We start from the raw sequence: 15,776 nt of genomic DNA on the forward strand, positions 1-15,776 counted from the left end.
CCCTGCTGTTGAGTCTGCCGTGTTGGGGAGCGAGGCCTGGCTAGGCCTTGCCGACCTTGGGAGACAGAGGTTGCCGGCGATCGTTCCGGAGCGACTCTCGGTTGTCCCAGGAGAGTAGTGAGATATCTTCTTTGCTAACTCTTTTGTTCTTTAGTTACTAGATCTCGGGCTACTGATTGGGATATATATTTATATATATATATATATATATATTTTAGTTTAGTTTAGTTTTGTTCCTTTTCCCCTTCCCCTTTCCCTTTCCCTTGTGAAATTGTATATAAGTGTAAATATATTTATATATATAAGTTTGGTTGTCCTCTCTCTCGTTTTCGGGTTTTTCTTAGTTTTTTCTCCCTCTTCTCCCTGAGGGTTTTTTTTTTTTGTTGGGGGGCGGGGGGGACTTCTGGTGGTAAGGTTTGGAGACTTGGCAGGGAGCCAGCTTCAAACCATATCAGGCACAAATTAATACATAGCTTAGGCTTACTTCTAACCCAAGGTACAGTATAATGAATCTTCTCCTTTAGATAGATATACATTTGTTCACCATTGCACAGGATTTTGAAAAGTTTCACATGGCCCATGGTTTCTCAGCTGTGTCTGGCACAACAAGATCATACAGACAAAGGGCCCGGCTGCAATCTTTGAGCATTGCTGCACTATCGGAATTTTTAACTGTAAATATAAAATAAAATCAGCAAAACTTTAATTATTACTTCTAAAATAATTCTGACCCATTTTAACAACAGTTAAACTCTAGTCAACTCAAAACTACATGACATATCTAGAGATAGCTGTAAGGAATGTTTTTGGGGATGAGCACCATTTCCGCCAAATTTCAAGCTTCTAAAGCAACAAAAACCATCTGTTAACTTGAACATAGCACAAAAAATATTTTTAGCTGGGTAGGAAAAAAAAGATAAATTTTGAAAAACTTTGATATGATTTCAAAAATAGTGTTGGAAATATTGCTTTAAAGATTTTGAAATAAATTTTAGTTGTATAGTGTTCATGACTAGGTTGGATAATGCCCTAAGGAACCTCATCAATGGATGACATCCCCACCCATGGCAGGGTGGTTGGAACTAGATGATCTTCAGGGTCCCTCTCAACCCAAAACACTTTCTCATTCTGTGATTTTGATTCTGTGATTTTATGATTCTTATTTTGAGGTCTTCTAAAATTTTACTTCATAAATAACACTTCCTTTTCTGAATTAACTTAAGAGAAAATATAAATTTAAATTAACAGATTTTTTTCAATAAAGATATAAAAATTGACTTTTTTAGCTTTTTTTTCCCTCATCAAAATTAAGCTGTAGTACTTTTTTTTCAGTGTTGGCACAAAAATAAAATCCCATTCTTGGTGGTTAGCAAGACAATTGATTTGATGACTAAGGAAAATGATTAGTTGACCCAAAGATATCAATTTCTAAGGATTTTATGAGTGGTTGCAACAAAAACATGATTTTGTTGATGATTTAACTGTTTTCTGAATTTTGTAACGTACAGGATTCAGTAAAACCTTGCTAGGGCTGTGTATGTTGTTTCCCTGACACTTTTTTCAACTACAGCAGAAATTTAATGCCTTTTGCTAAATACAAGAAAAAAAGAGTGTAGGAGTTCAAAAGGTGAAAGAACTACGTATAAGCATGAGGAACACGGGTATTTTTCCTGTAAATTAGGGGCTTATTCAAATTGCTAACAGTACCCATTGTTTTGTCAATTTCTTTTATAGTAGCATACACTGCTTCCCCTGAAATGCTGACACAATGCAGGCATCATTTGCATTTTCATATTTTTCCTTGTTCTAAATGTGTTTCATGCACTTTCTCCTTTTGTACAAATATGATCATCTTTTTGGTGGACTTGTGCCACTGGTTCTGGGAAGAGCAGAAATTATACTATAGTAGATTTTGAGGTGGGGAAGACAAAGGAGTGTTGCAGGATTCAAATTGTGTGAACAATTTCTATTGCATTTCTGTAGGCCTTGCTTGACATGACTTTAGAAGTTGTAAGCTGTAATGTTTATACTTATAGACTGTGTGAAAATATGTAATGTTTATACTTGTTAGCTGTGTGTCTAATTATAAGGTCTGAGAACATAGTATGTTTATAGCAAGAAAGCCTTGAGAAAGTACAGATAAAGGTACACCTGCAGATTTCAGAAAGCCCCTAATTATGAAGGCCTCTACATGCCAAGTATGATTCCAGGCCGCGTGGACAGAACATCAGGTCCAATGAACTGGAGACATGAGACGCGTGTACAGACTGAGCTATCCAATCACCTTGTTGTACGCATGTGCCCAAAACAAACTAAACTGTATAAAAGTTGACTTATTTAAATAATAAATTGGACATTTTGCCTGATCATATTGGTCGTTTGCATGTGTTCCTGAGCTCTCCGCCCACAAAGGAGTTGGCTATCTAATGTTCTTTCACCTTAAAAATCTTTCTCATAAAAATTTTTGATGGAAAAAGGTTGTCTGCAGATTTCATTTCCATTTCATATAAGTCAATGAAAGATATCCCTTGAAAGTCATACTGGTGACTTCCATATTACAAGGTTCAACCCACAGTAAAATCTCTTTTTTTTGGCAATCCTACAATCTACTCCAAAGACCTCCTCCAGCTGTGACATCTCATGTAGAAGGGGGAGCATAGTGACTACTGGGCTGTTTTGAAAAATAATTGTTTCTATTTGCTGTGACTTTTTTAATTACCATGATCAAATAGGAAAAATTATATTAGAAAACTGAAATCAATAAGCCTGGGAAGATGTATTTGAAAACTCAGCCGCAGCCTCTTCTGCCACAAAATCTCTTCGCTGCAAAGAAAGTAACAGGGAGGCTCACATTCTCAAATAAATTAAATCCATTTGATAAGATATTACAATAAAAGCAACTTCAGTGAATGTCTGTGGCTGTATATATCAATAAATAATAAGGTTGAATCTTGTAAGGCTGTATGCATCTGTAAAAATACCGTAAGTCAGATTCAATAAAGAATCTAAGCTGGTAAAATGGGATAAAAACTGGTTTAAATCAGACATATAGTTCTAAGATATAATAGAGCAGTCCCTACTGAGTTGCATGCTCCACCACAATGATTTCTAAAACTCCATAGTTGCAATACCGTACAACTATACGACTATTGTATAGTTCCTTAATCTCAGGCACAAACATTTTAGTTTTGACAGGATTCAGAAGCCCAATTCCAACTAAAATACATAAATTAAGTGCTTAGTTTCCTGAATCCTTTGAAAGATTTGACCTAATAGACACTTTTCATCATATGAGATATGTGGTAGGACTAAATGCAAAGAATGCAATTTTTTTTTCCATAAATACCAGTAAGATGTGGAAATGAAACTGCTTTACTATTTCAAAACATCGATGTTCTGATTTGATTAAAGTACTAATACATAAAGTAGTATGTAGGGGTTCAGTTCTTTTTTCCATATAATGCATAGGGATCTTAACCTCCTATCTCACAGTTCCAGATTCCACATCAGATGGTCAATATATAATAATATACAAGTTTATAAAAAAAGAGCTTCACTGAAAGAGTGTGAAAGACAACACTTCTTTTCCAGATAGCTGGAACAAAATCTATGTAATGTTGTAGGAATGCAGGAATGCCACAGTCTGTGCAACCTCTAAAGCTCACACAATGCTAGATATTTAAAGGTTTGGAAGTATAGAGTCTATCATAAGGAATAAGTCATTTGAGTCAACTAGAATTCATGGTATTGACATGCTTCTTACAATGATGCAAAATTTGTGAGCAAACATCACCTCTACATCTGTCCATCCCTGTCCTGCTGTTCCGAAATTCTTTCTCTTCCACAGTTCCCATAGCAACTTATACTAGTCATACCTCCAGTAATTCTGACCTCACATCAGAGAAACAAATTTAGCTTTCTCATTTTATCCCTTCTTGATTGTTTCTAAGCGTTTGTTTAGAGATTTTTGCTTTCCCATGCAGCACTGTGCAGCACACAGAAATTATCACCTCCAGTCTTTTTCAGATTGTTTTGAATCTCTCTACATAACAATTACTTGTTTCTTCCTCCACAAAGGTCTAATTACTACAATGGTCTACATTTAGAAGAAATAACAGTTAGTCTTCCACTCTTGTGAATTAAGTCAGGTACCTCGGAATGGGATGATAATGTGAGTATGCAGAAGTATTGCTAGCATGCTAAGTATATAGCTGTTCAGAGATGGTTAATAGCAAACACTGGTGGTATGAGTATCTCCTTCTAAGATATCAGGAAATGCAGGGAGTTACCTCTACTCACTAAGTATTTAGAGCCTGAATCTATTTCCTGAAATTAGAAGGCTGTGCTTTTAAAATAATTCTTGTGAAATGCAATCCATCATGCTGAAAATATTTTGATAAAAGTGTTTCATCCACAAAAAAGAGCTATTATGAATTAGATAAACAATAGCAGAGGTGGTTTAGAATCTTCCCTGAATATTTTCAACCAACCCAGAGGCAAGTACTGCTGTAGAAATCCTGTAAAATATTTAAGAAAACAATAGATACTATCAATTTTTTATATTAAATGTTGCTTTTAAAACTGAGCTAAGAATACTTAGTGAATTTTTTTGTTTTTCATTTTCTCAAATGTTGATCTATCAGTCTGTGTAAATTAGTTGCTTAATTGATACCAATCCAATGTATCACTACTATATATGTTATTTTCTACATGTTTATATTGCCAGACAACTGAGACTTTGTTACCTTTAAATTAAACTGGATAATCAAGTTCTGCCTTCTTATATCATACTTAATTTTTACCTCCTTCAATTTTGTGCTATTTCTTCTTGGTCATAAGCATATGGAACATGGGAAACATCACACTCTACACAGAACCAATTCAAGTTCCTCCTTCTCCCTCTGGGGATTTTTCTCAAGAAGTGGGTTTCCTGACAGACTGTTTTCTCCTCACTGCAGAAAGGACCAGTGTGTAGTACCTCTCTGAACATATCATGAATCCTGTCCTCACAACAAATTCTGTCCCGAAGTTGCTTTGAGAATACAATGGTATCAGGGGAGATTTGATTAAGGTTGTTCTCTACAAGGGCCAACATGCCGTGTGAAGGAGGGACATATGAGTGAGAAAATAGACCAGAATTTATGTACAAGTAGATATTTCCTGAGTACAAAAACTGCTAGCAGAGGTCAGGTCAGAAGCAAGAAATTTTGGATGGCAAGACAGTCTGAATGATACATATGAGACAAGTAGGGAAATGTAGGGCTCATATGCCACTTAAAGAAATTCTGAAAATGCCAGATTACCTTCTAGAAGACAAATAAAACAGAACAGAAAACTAAATGAGAAATAGCCCTGACTTCTGGAGCACATATCAGCATGTAGTACAAGAGCCACCCAATCCACTAGACAGGCTCCACTTGTTACAAAGACAGGCCTTTCATTCTGGTAGCAACTGACAGGAGCAAACTCCATGTTCTTTGAAAAATACAGACTACCATCTAATTATGGCTCTCAGACAGGATTCTGTTATTTTCTTATGGAACTAATAATATCTCTGCAGATTGTGAACAGGTTGTTGAACTGTTCTGTAGTGCTGCACCAGTTTTTCAGTTTCTATTTCAACATTTCTAACCAAGACCAAAACTGGGTTGCCAAGAGAACTGAAATCTCTGAACTGTAGAAAGTATCTCATGGCAAAAAAAAAAAGTGGTTTTGCAAAATCTCCTTAACATTTGGCAAGATTACACTGAAAATTGAACTGGTTTTCATTTATTATTAGTATTAATAATAATAATAATAATAATAATAATAATATTTCGTTTCATTGTTGTTTATTCTGTTCCTGGAATAGCGCATGTGCAGAATATAGTCTATGCCTACAGTGAAAGAGTGGCAAGGCAGTACATAGTCTATGTATAATAGCTTTTAGACCATAAATACGTACTCCTCACCTCCAAATACTGCTTCCAATCTACTGTTACACATTTGTTACTTTTTCTCAGATATCATGAACTAAGTGACTCTTTAATGGTGTTTTGAAAAAAAATATGGGGTTCCTTGGAATGGATTATATGAAAAGAAGTGTCTCTAGGTATAGGGAAAAACAAGCACAGAAGACGATGAATGCCTATGTGAATAGCAGGAAGGTGAATAGGAAAGACCGTAATTTTCATGAATGTAAAATGACGGTAACATTATAAGGCACAGAGGCAAGACCATACCTTTTTTATTTGTACTATGCTAAGAACCCTCCCCTAAACCAAGGCCCAATATCCTACTTCATACAGTGCAGGAATTTCCGAAAAAAATGACTGCTCAAATGATAGAACACTTCAGAAAGTGCTTCTAACTTCTTGCTGAACCATAAGTCTAAACGTATATCTAATGACATATATGCATAGATGGCTTATGTGCATATCCATATATCCATATACACAAACACACACTCTCCCTTCTATAGTGGTGCACAAAAAAAAAGATACTGTAGTACAGATAAGGATAAAGGGGTTTTACTACTAACTTCTGTTAAACTATTCCACCTCTTATAAAAAATGACAGATAAAAATTCTGAAATATCTATGTAAATATGCTTAGATATTCTATAATCTTTGAAATGGGATTTAAAGCTTAGTCATTGCTAAGGGTTATTTAGCTTTGCTACACTTGTTATGATAATTTTTCAATAAATTCTACTATTGTTTAAAATTATAATTGGAAAACCTATAATGCATATTCTGCTATGCTTGTCATCCACCATAGGTTTTAGTGCAGTACATCTGATGAAGAATTCCAGAGTAAAATAAAGAGCAATGACAGGAATGCCAGTGTCCGTATTTCTGATGATAAAAAGGCTGAGTGCTTGCCAGCAGCAGCTTGCTGTCAGTAAGAATGAATCTGAAACAGATGCCAACTACATCAACAGATTCAGCCATATACATTTTTTATTAGACAATGACAGAAGTCATGATGGAAGTACACAGGTGCAAGGCACACCAAATAATACCACCATTACACTTCAAATTCAAAAATAAAGTTATCTAGTACTGTATTTCCTAACAAGAATATTCTGTTCATATCTAAGCCTGTAAAACCAGTATGTTTAGTGTTAAAAATAAGCATAAAAATAGAATTTGGGAAAGGCTGTTGTAATTCTATATTGAATCTCTATCAATCTTGGATATTGTTTTACCAACATGTGAAGAGAAAGATCTATTTACTCACATTGGAGCACAAATTTCAGTTCTCTTTTGTTTTCTTTGTGATTTAAGTTTATATCAAAGTAATGTGCATATACTAGTGGATATATGGCTAAAAATCACTAAGCTTTTTCCCTACTACCCATCTTCCAAAGAGACCACATGCCTCCAGCTTTGGCTAATGATGTGCTGGGGAAAAAAAAGTCCTTGCAACTGCAGAAACAAAAAGTTGACTTCTCAAAGTGTTTGGTCCTCAAAACGGAGCAGTTTAGAATAAGATTTGTTTAATCATATTTAGTATCTCTCTATTTCAAAATTTTGTGGATTTTGTTTTCTATGTTACTACCCTCTTACTGAGATGTTCGATTGAGCTAGATACCAAAATCTGCCTAGAGATCTCTGCAAATGTGCAGAGCCCCTTGAGAAGACAGGACAAACCAAATGCCCCCTCCATCTTCAAGAAGGTCAATAAGGAGGACCCAGGCAACAGAACTGTCAGGATCACTGGGAAGGTGATGGGCACCATCCTGGAAACCAACTCCAGGCATATTAAGGACAAAAAAAAACATCAGAAGCATGACTTCACCAAGGAGACTAAGTTGACAAACTTCAATGATGAAGTGATTGGCCTGTGGATGGTGAGATAGCAGTGGATTTCAGTAAGGACGACTTTGTCTCACATAAGACCTTCATAGACAAGATGTTATGGGCTGGTGAAGCAGCCGGTGAGGTGGATTGAAAACTGAGTCCAGTCCTGTTTAACATCTTCATTAATGGCCTTGATAACGGGGAAAGAATTTACCCATACCAAATTTACATATCGGAGGGGCTGATATTCCAGAAGGTCATGCTGCTATCCAGAGGGACCTTGACAGGCTGAAGAAATGGGTTGACAGGAACCTCATGAAGCTCCATGCACTGGAACAGATTGCCTATCTCCCTCATCAGAGATATTCAACAACCATCTAAATGCAATCCTGTGCCATCTGTTCTAGGATGACCCTGCTTGAGCAGGGAGGTTGGACCAGATGACTCACTGTGATCCCTCCCAACCTGATCAATTCTGTGATTCTGTGGTTCTGTGAAATGCAAAGTCCCACACCTGGGAAGGAACAGCCCCATCCATTAGCACATGCTGGGGATTACTCAGCTGGAAAGCAGCTTGGCAGAAAAGAACCTGAGGCTCCTGGTGGATGCCAGGTTGAACATGAGCCAACAATGTGTGTGGACACAAAAGAAGGGGAATGGTAGGCTGGGCTGCACTGGAAAGATTGTTGACAGTAGGTTGAGGGAAAAGATTTTTCCTCATTATTCAGCCCACAACTGGGTTCCTCAATGCAAGAGAGCCATCGACACACTGTAGAGTTCAGTGAAGAGCCACTAAGAGGACTGAGGGACTGGAACACAAAATATAAGGAAAAGCTGAAAGAGCTTGAACTGTTCAGCTGGAGAAAAGAAGGCTAAAGGGGACCTTACTATTGTACACAAGTACCTGAAATGAGGGTGGAAAGAGGACACACTCTTCTGAGTGGAGCCCAGTAATAGGACAAGATGCAACAGGCACAAAGTAAAATACAGATTACAGTGAAGGAAACATCAGGAAACACCTTTTTACTGTGAGGGTAACCGAGCATCAGCACAGGGTACCCAGAGAGGTCATGGAGTCTCCTCTCTTGGAGACTCCTGTAAACAAAAACTTCTCTAGACATGGCCCTGGGCAATTACCTCCTGCTATCTCTGCCTGAACGGGGGGATTGGACAAGATGACCTCCAGAGGTCCCTTCCAACCTCAACCATTCCTTGTGATTCTGTGTGATTCAAGAGTATGTTGCATTCATGGAATCTAATTTGATTTTGAATGGGCTTGAACATCTTCTTCTCATGTACTGAATTTAGTTGCAAAGTTTCATGTTCCCGAAGACTCTAGAGCATGTAGAAGGGAATGCAAAGGACAGAATGGAATAAAAATCTTGAATATAAACCAAAAATATGGAAACATTTCTGTTATGTTTAACTAAGAAAGGTGTTGAAACTGCATGTATGCATTTATTTGCATTTTCAAGGAGCTGGTAAGGATTTTTGTTGCATTTTAGTGTTCCTCTACACCTAAATAAATTTACCCCCTAAATGCTATCATTTCAGCACAGATGGAATATTCACAACCTTTTCTGTAGCCTGACAAAATGAGCTATACTAACATTTGAACAATTTCCATTTTTTTCCTGAAATTCTAAAGACATAGTAAAAAGAGAACTTCTAGCTGAATTGTTATATGCATTTTATTTCACCGTACTGCATATTTTTTCATTCCATGTTATCTAGAAAACATAACTTTAAAAATTATTCTAAGTATCCACTTAGAATGACTCAATGAATGCTAGTTACAAATGTACTTGACTATTTTTTAAATTTTTCAAAGGAAATATACAATCTATTTCCTAAGTACAATACAGTACAAATAGTTAAATTTAAGATTCATAACTTTGTCTTTTTCCATTGAGTGACTGGTCTACTCTTTATAAACATGAACACAAAGTGTTAACTACACCCAAGCATCCAATTCATTGAGTTGTTTGCAGGTTTGTTAAATACAGAAATTTAACCTGATCATGACAGATTGCTATCAGCCTGTGTCTTCTCCACACCTTCACCTGGTCATCCAGACTCATTTCTTGTGAACATTACTATCCAACCACAGAAGACTGAATTATTTATGCAGAGGAGATATTCATGTAATAATGTGCAGGAGATTCTGCAGTGATCTGTTTTTCAGAGAGGACCTGGTTTAAGTTCTTGGCTATAATTAGACCACTCATGTGAGTGATCCAAAACTGAGTCTTTTGTCTTTAGTTCCAGACACATTTTTCTCTCCTTCTATTTTTTTCTTCCCCTCCTCGAGTATCCTTGACAATAAGAACTATTTTGACAAAAATTTACAGTTGGTATATTCATTTTAAAAAAAAATCTACCTTGCTACATTCTTTGACTACCTGACCTCTCCTATCAATGTGAAATTCATTTTTTTTCAGAAAAAAGTAACAAAGAAAATACATTTGAGAACACACAGCAGTGATAAAGTCACAAACCCACTATATTAAAGTTGTTTCCACCTTCAATATTGATACACACTACCACAATGTACTGGTCATTAAACAAAAGTATGCAATTTCTTGAATATGGGTTGCTTTTTTTTTCATTCTGGCCTTTCATATTTTGGATGAAAAGTGGTCTTTGTGCTAAGTAATTGCAAAATGCTAAAATAACTTTTCTTCAGGCTCTTTTCAGAAATTAAAGATACCACTGAACTTTGACGGCCACTATTTCAGAGAACACAAGCCATGAGGCAAGCTGAGACTGAACTCAGCTGGCATGTCACAGAGGTAATTTGTTTCGTCAGGACTGTGTTACTTCTGCCTTTTGAATTAATAATTCAAGTGAAATATGCTATTTTTTCAGTTTCTATTTTCATTGAAAATCCAAGAATTTTCATATGGCACTACAAACAATTTGGTGTTGAAAGGTTTTCCCTTGAGGAAAATGAAATCCTCCAAGAAGACTGTAATATGGCTTCCCTGAAAGACATTTTGTATCTGTCTGCAGAGCACTTTGGATGACGGAATTAAGTCGGCAGTTCTACAGAAAAAGGCAGGGAAAATAAAGCTCCTCTGACACATTCGCTCACTGACAACAAACACTGTGAGCAGCCATGAACTAGAACTTCTTTCATGGTTAGACAAACTAGGCAATCTTAATCTTTCCATTGATATTTAAGGCACAATGAAGCTTATATGTTTTTTCACAAATTCTAGGCCAATGATATAATTGTTTATCGTAATTAATACCTAATTTCTAGAGGCTGATATACAATTTGATTTGCAATCTATTTATTGAAAGTAGGAGTCTTTCTGAGAACTAAGAGATGAAGAGAATGAAAAGTTAGTACAGCACAAAGATTATGACAGAATATAATTTATAAAGACTTTCTGGTAATGGAAACAGTATTTCATTTGGTTGTGATTTCACATTTTTTGTTGTTTTCTCTTATTTTCCTCAGAAAAGATGCACTGCGGATTTCAGCTGAGGTGGCCCACCTACGCAATGTAAGCAAAATATTTTAATAAAGTCTATAAAAGGTGAAATTTCTTAAAAGGAAATTCTTGAGAGTTAATTATGAATCTGCATCTCCTTAAGACAAATTCAACCCACCTCAGGTAAAATCAGGGTCTACTTAGATTAAATGTGGATTACATCAGGTGTCATAAGAAATCAATTAGTCTTTACACTTGTACACAGGGAATGAAGAAGGAAAGTACAATATTTTTAAAGTTAAGAAATCCAGATTCCAAAAAATGAAATAATAATTACTGCATTAGAAAGCTTTTACAGAAATAGATCTGCATATTTAAGAAAAAAAAACCCAAAAAGGCTGAATTAAAGTAATTCTGTTTCAGGCAGAATGATACAAAGTGTATGAGGAATCTGCGCTATTTGCTGGATTTGAAAAAATATTGTGTTCTACAATTTCAGTAGACCAAGAATTAGAGCAACAATTGAGCCATTAAAAATTACAGTAGACTATAGAGAAGACAAAGAAATATCATGATTAGTTGTTATCTTCAGGAGCTATAAAACAGACTACATTTTCAGCTACATTAGGAGTAACATAACATTATAACTAGATGATCATTAGTATTTTAAAGATATAAATTTCTAGAGTTTAAGTTTTAAAACATCCTTTTTTCCAGTAAATGGTCTGGTTTTTCATTTTCAAGGTGATAAGAACTTCCACCGATACAGTAACTAATCTTAACATAATCTGAGCATTTCAGAATATGACTGTAGATCACTTAATATATTGGTAAAAACTTCAACCCTTCTGAGTATGTTAGAGCTGAGATCTCAAAATTTCTAGATATAGTGCCAAATTAGTGTAAATCATTTATAGTAAGCTTTTATTGAATCCCTGATGTAATTTTTATTTTCTTTTACAATAATCATTCTGCAATCACATGCAATATATGACAACAGGTATTTTTGTTTGGAGCTAGGATAACGGAAAGGGTTTAACAGGAACAACTTGATGACACAAGTCCCTTCTTCCCATGTATTTGTCGCCTCCAGACAAGTGAACAAATAATTACAAATATCTGAAGGGAATAAAAAAAATCATCATATTTTCAAGAGAAAATGTCAAAATGGAAGACAAGATAGCTTGCAAATTTCTAACAGAAACCAGTTGCTATGAGACACACAGACAGGGAAAGCAGTATCTGAGAGTTCTTTGCTACCATGTTCTTTCTCTTACAGGACACTTGTTCTCCAGTCTCTGCAAACCATTGTGAGATGGCAAATAAACACAAAAATAGTAAAATTTATAAAAGGGAAGTGAGAGGCAAAGAGTTATTTTCTGTTTTTTTTCTTTCCAATAGCAGTCTGTCAGTGTAAGCATTTATGGAAGTACGTTTTAACACCTGAGCTGTGTGGCTTTCTGCATATTTTTAGTAAAGTGTTACTTTATGATAGACCACTTATTTATAATTTAAAAATATCCAGATGTATTGGCATTCACCAACATAATGCATTTCTTACAATCTGAATACTTCACATGAGAAAAAAAACCAGGTATATTTTATATTTTTGCAATACTTCTGAACAATGGAATGAATAGAAAACTGTTTTAGTCTTTTTTTCATGAAACCAAATGCAATGACCAAAACTACTGTCTGCAGGCATGGATGGAAGGACAGGGAGGCAAGTCACTGCTAGCTTTACATGGTCTTTGTGCTTATGATACATCAGGCAGCACTGTGCTCATGTGGGCTTCATGGGCTACTCTGACTCACACAGCTGCCAGTGTCATCTTGATTCTAAGAAAGTAATTAGAGATAATTGGTTGCAAACCCAATTATTTGTTCTTCCAAACCTTAGTACTGAGAATTTTCATGTTTCGTGGTTTAGCTTTCCAGATGCACACTCTCCAGGGATCAATTACAGAAACAGTGCCAAAGCAGGTGTTGAGGGTTAGACAGTCCCTAGGTTATTGCAGTCCATATTGGACTAATTTTAATCATCTATTGAGGATTTAGAAATAAGTTGTGCTTCAACATACCAGAAAGTTCTCCAAAGGAAGGGAAAAATATGAAGTTTTTGTTTGAACTTGAAAGACAAAACACGTAAGAAACAGTTTCATCACAAGCTGTACTTTACATTATGTTCACATTTATTTTTTCTCCATCTCTCCTGTCATTGTTTTCAGTTCACATAAACTAGAACAAGAAAAGACATTCAATCTGAAATGAAAACATATTCTGGGTTGACTAAGGTACAGAATATGATAAACTGAAAACAAAAATCCAAACCACATTATAGAGTCCTTATCTTAGCAGCAGAATTTGAATGCTACTGAACAATCCACTACACAGAAAAGTTAAGAAGTTCTAATCTAAATTCTAACATATTCCACTCACTATGAAGTTTCCATTTCGACTGTCTTGGCTATTAAGAAAGCATGATGCTAACAAGAGGAAAGGAAAGACAAACAGAGAAAACAGTCTGATTTGATAGTTTTAAATGACAATTCAATGTTTTTCCCTTCATTTTTTTATTTCCTGTTTTTATAAATTCACCAGTATTTTGACATTGAAGGCAAAATAGAATATTCTTCTGCAAAGAATAACCTTCTTTCTCTTCTTTCCCTATGTCATAAGGTGAGAGACAGTCCTTTGAGGAGCAAATGCTGCTTCATTCAGTCCCTAAATAATGTAATGCTACCCCTCTGAGGAACAGTAGCATTACTTAGGCACAGCAACCAGTTTTTGATCTGGAGAACAAATGGGTAATATAAGTAACTTGTTTATCTAGAGAAAGTACTGTGACAAATAGTACATAAATCTCTGCATGTCAAAAATATGTAAAGAGCTGCTGTATGCCCATAGCCTGATGACCTGAACTTTTCTTCCTTTGTAGGATTTTAGAGAAGCTCATACTATTAAAGTAGTATGTCTTCTGTCTTTCTCTATGATGTTTGTATATCTAGGAAACTTGCTACTATTGGAAAAGATGGCTTCCTTTTTACAACTGTTTTGCAATAGAAAGAGGATCCATAAGGAACTCTGTGTCTAAATGCTGACACAAAGAAATGTGCTTTGACTAAATAGTTTTATAGTTTCTGAAATTGCTTCACAGCATCTTTTTATAGGAAGTGTCTTTCTGAGCACACATAATCAACAATCTGCAATGACCATGTTCCACAGTCAGATATATCTCCTTTAACAGCACTCCTAATATCTATGGGCTTCTTTTTAGCTTGAATTCTTCTGTCAAAGGTATTGTACATGCAAATATAGAAAGATTTAAGACATAATCATCAGCAAGCATATTTACCGACATTTTAGATGATTCAAACCTCAGAAGTGTTTCTAGAAAAATGAAAGACACATTACTACATATTTAAAGATTTACTGTGAGATTCCTCTGCCTCATAAGGGAAAGAGAGAGTTAACAAATCCAAATTTTGAGGCTACACAGAATCAAGAGTTCTGAAAATATCTTAAATGACAATTTTTCATATGAAAATCGGAGGTTAGTATTTTCTAGACAGAAAGGAATTTCTTTTATATGACATGAGATCTACAAAAAACTGGTCAAAATGTAAGTAGTGTCAAGAAATTACAATGAAAATTTTGAAAATTTTGCAATTTCCATAATCTGCAAAAAAGCAAAAGTTAATTTTTTCTAGCATTTTTTTTCTTACCTGTGCACAGTCACAAAACGGACCTTTTAAAATACAAACTTACACACACACATATAAATTATAGGGAAAACCCAACAAATTTCTTTAATGCAGATAGATATTTTTTAAAAATAGCTGCAGAACAATGTTCTGATGATATTTCCACTAAAGACTGTTTATGCTAGGATATGGCCCAGATATGGTAGATAAGACTTCATAGTCTTTGTCATGCCACAGGGGAGATGCACTTGCCTTGTTTGTTCCATATCTTACTGCTAACACTCATCAGTAAGCCAGATTTCAGTGTTTTTATCAAGTCAATAAATTCACAACTCTAGATTCCAATGAGCGTGACACCACTTTGAATAAAAGACTGTCATTTCAGGGGTCTTTTGAATATCCCACCATTTTGCTTCTGGTTTCCTCAATTTAAAATTAAAACACGAAAAAAAATGAAGACACAAAATTTGTGCCATTTTTTCCAGTTTTTGCAATCATAATAGCTAACACTTTTCAGCACCAGCTTTCTATGGGAACTTTTAAGTGCTGTATAAATTCAAACCAATGCAAAAATCCCTCCACCCTTATAAATATAGAGCTATGCATAAAGACAAATATAACAATTATCTTAAAACTTGTATTGATACTATACTTACTTTAAGACAAGAAGAAAATGAGACAGGCACATACAAAAAAAAAAAACTAGGCAGGGTGCCCATAGTGCAAATTGCTATAATTGTAATCTGGAGGGAAACAGGTTCCTTACTCTTCAGAAAATTTCAATAGTTTTCTGACAAACATTTAGTACTCTATTTCTTCAGTCTCATTTAGAAGACTGAATAACCTCT

General features: G+C 35.3%; 1 protein-coding gene across 5 annotated transcripts in view; it reads right to left on the reverse strand.

Moving 5' to 3' along the window:
• CSMD1 (CUB and Sushi multiple domains 1) overlaps window positions 1–15,776 on the reverse strand; it is a 1,127,710-nt gene that overhangs the window by 698,620 nt on the left and 413,314 nt on the right. Inside the window, exon 2 of one of the 5 annotated variants that reach the window (XM_027690131.1) lies at window positions 8,198–8,201. The exons of the other annotated variants lie outside the window; for them this stretch is intronic. The gene's annotated coding sequence lies outside the window, so the exon portion shown is untranslated. The remainder of the gene's footprint in view (window positions 1–8,197; window positions 8,202–15,776) is intronic. 5 annotated transcript variants of the gene reach the window in all.

This window comes from Neopelma chrysocephalum, unplaced genomic scaffold (assembly GCF_003984885.1).
Source record: "Neopelma chrysocephalum unplaced genomic scaffold, ASM398488v2 Primary Assembly neopelma1_80b, whole genome shotgun sequence".
NCBI classification, from domain to species: domain Eukaryota; kingdom Metazoa; phylum Chordata; class Aves; order Passeriformes; family Pipridae; genus Neopelma; species Neopelma chrysocephalum.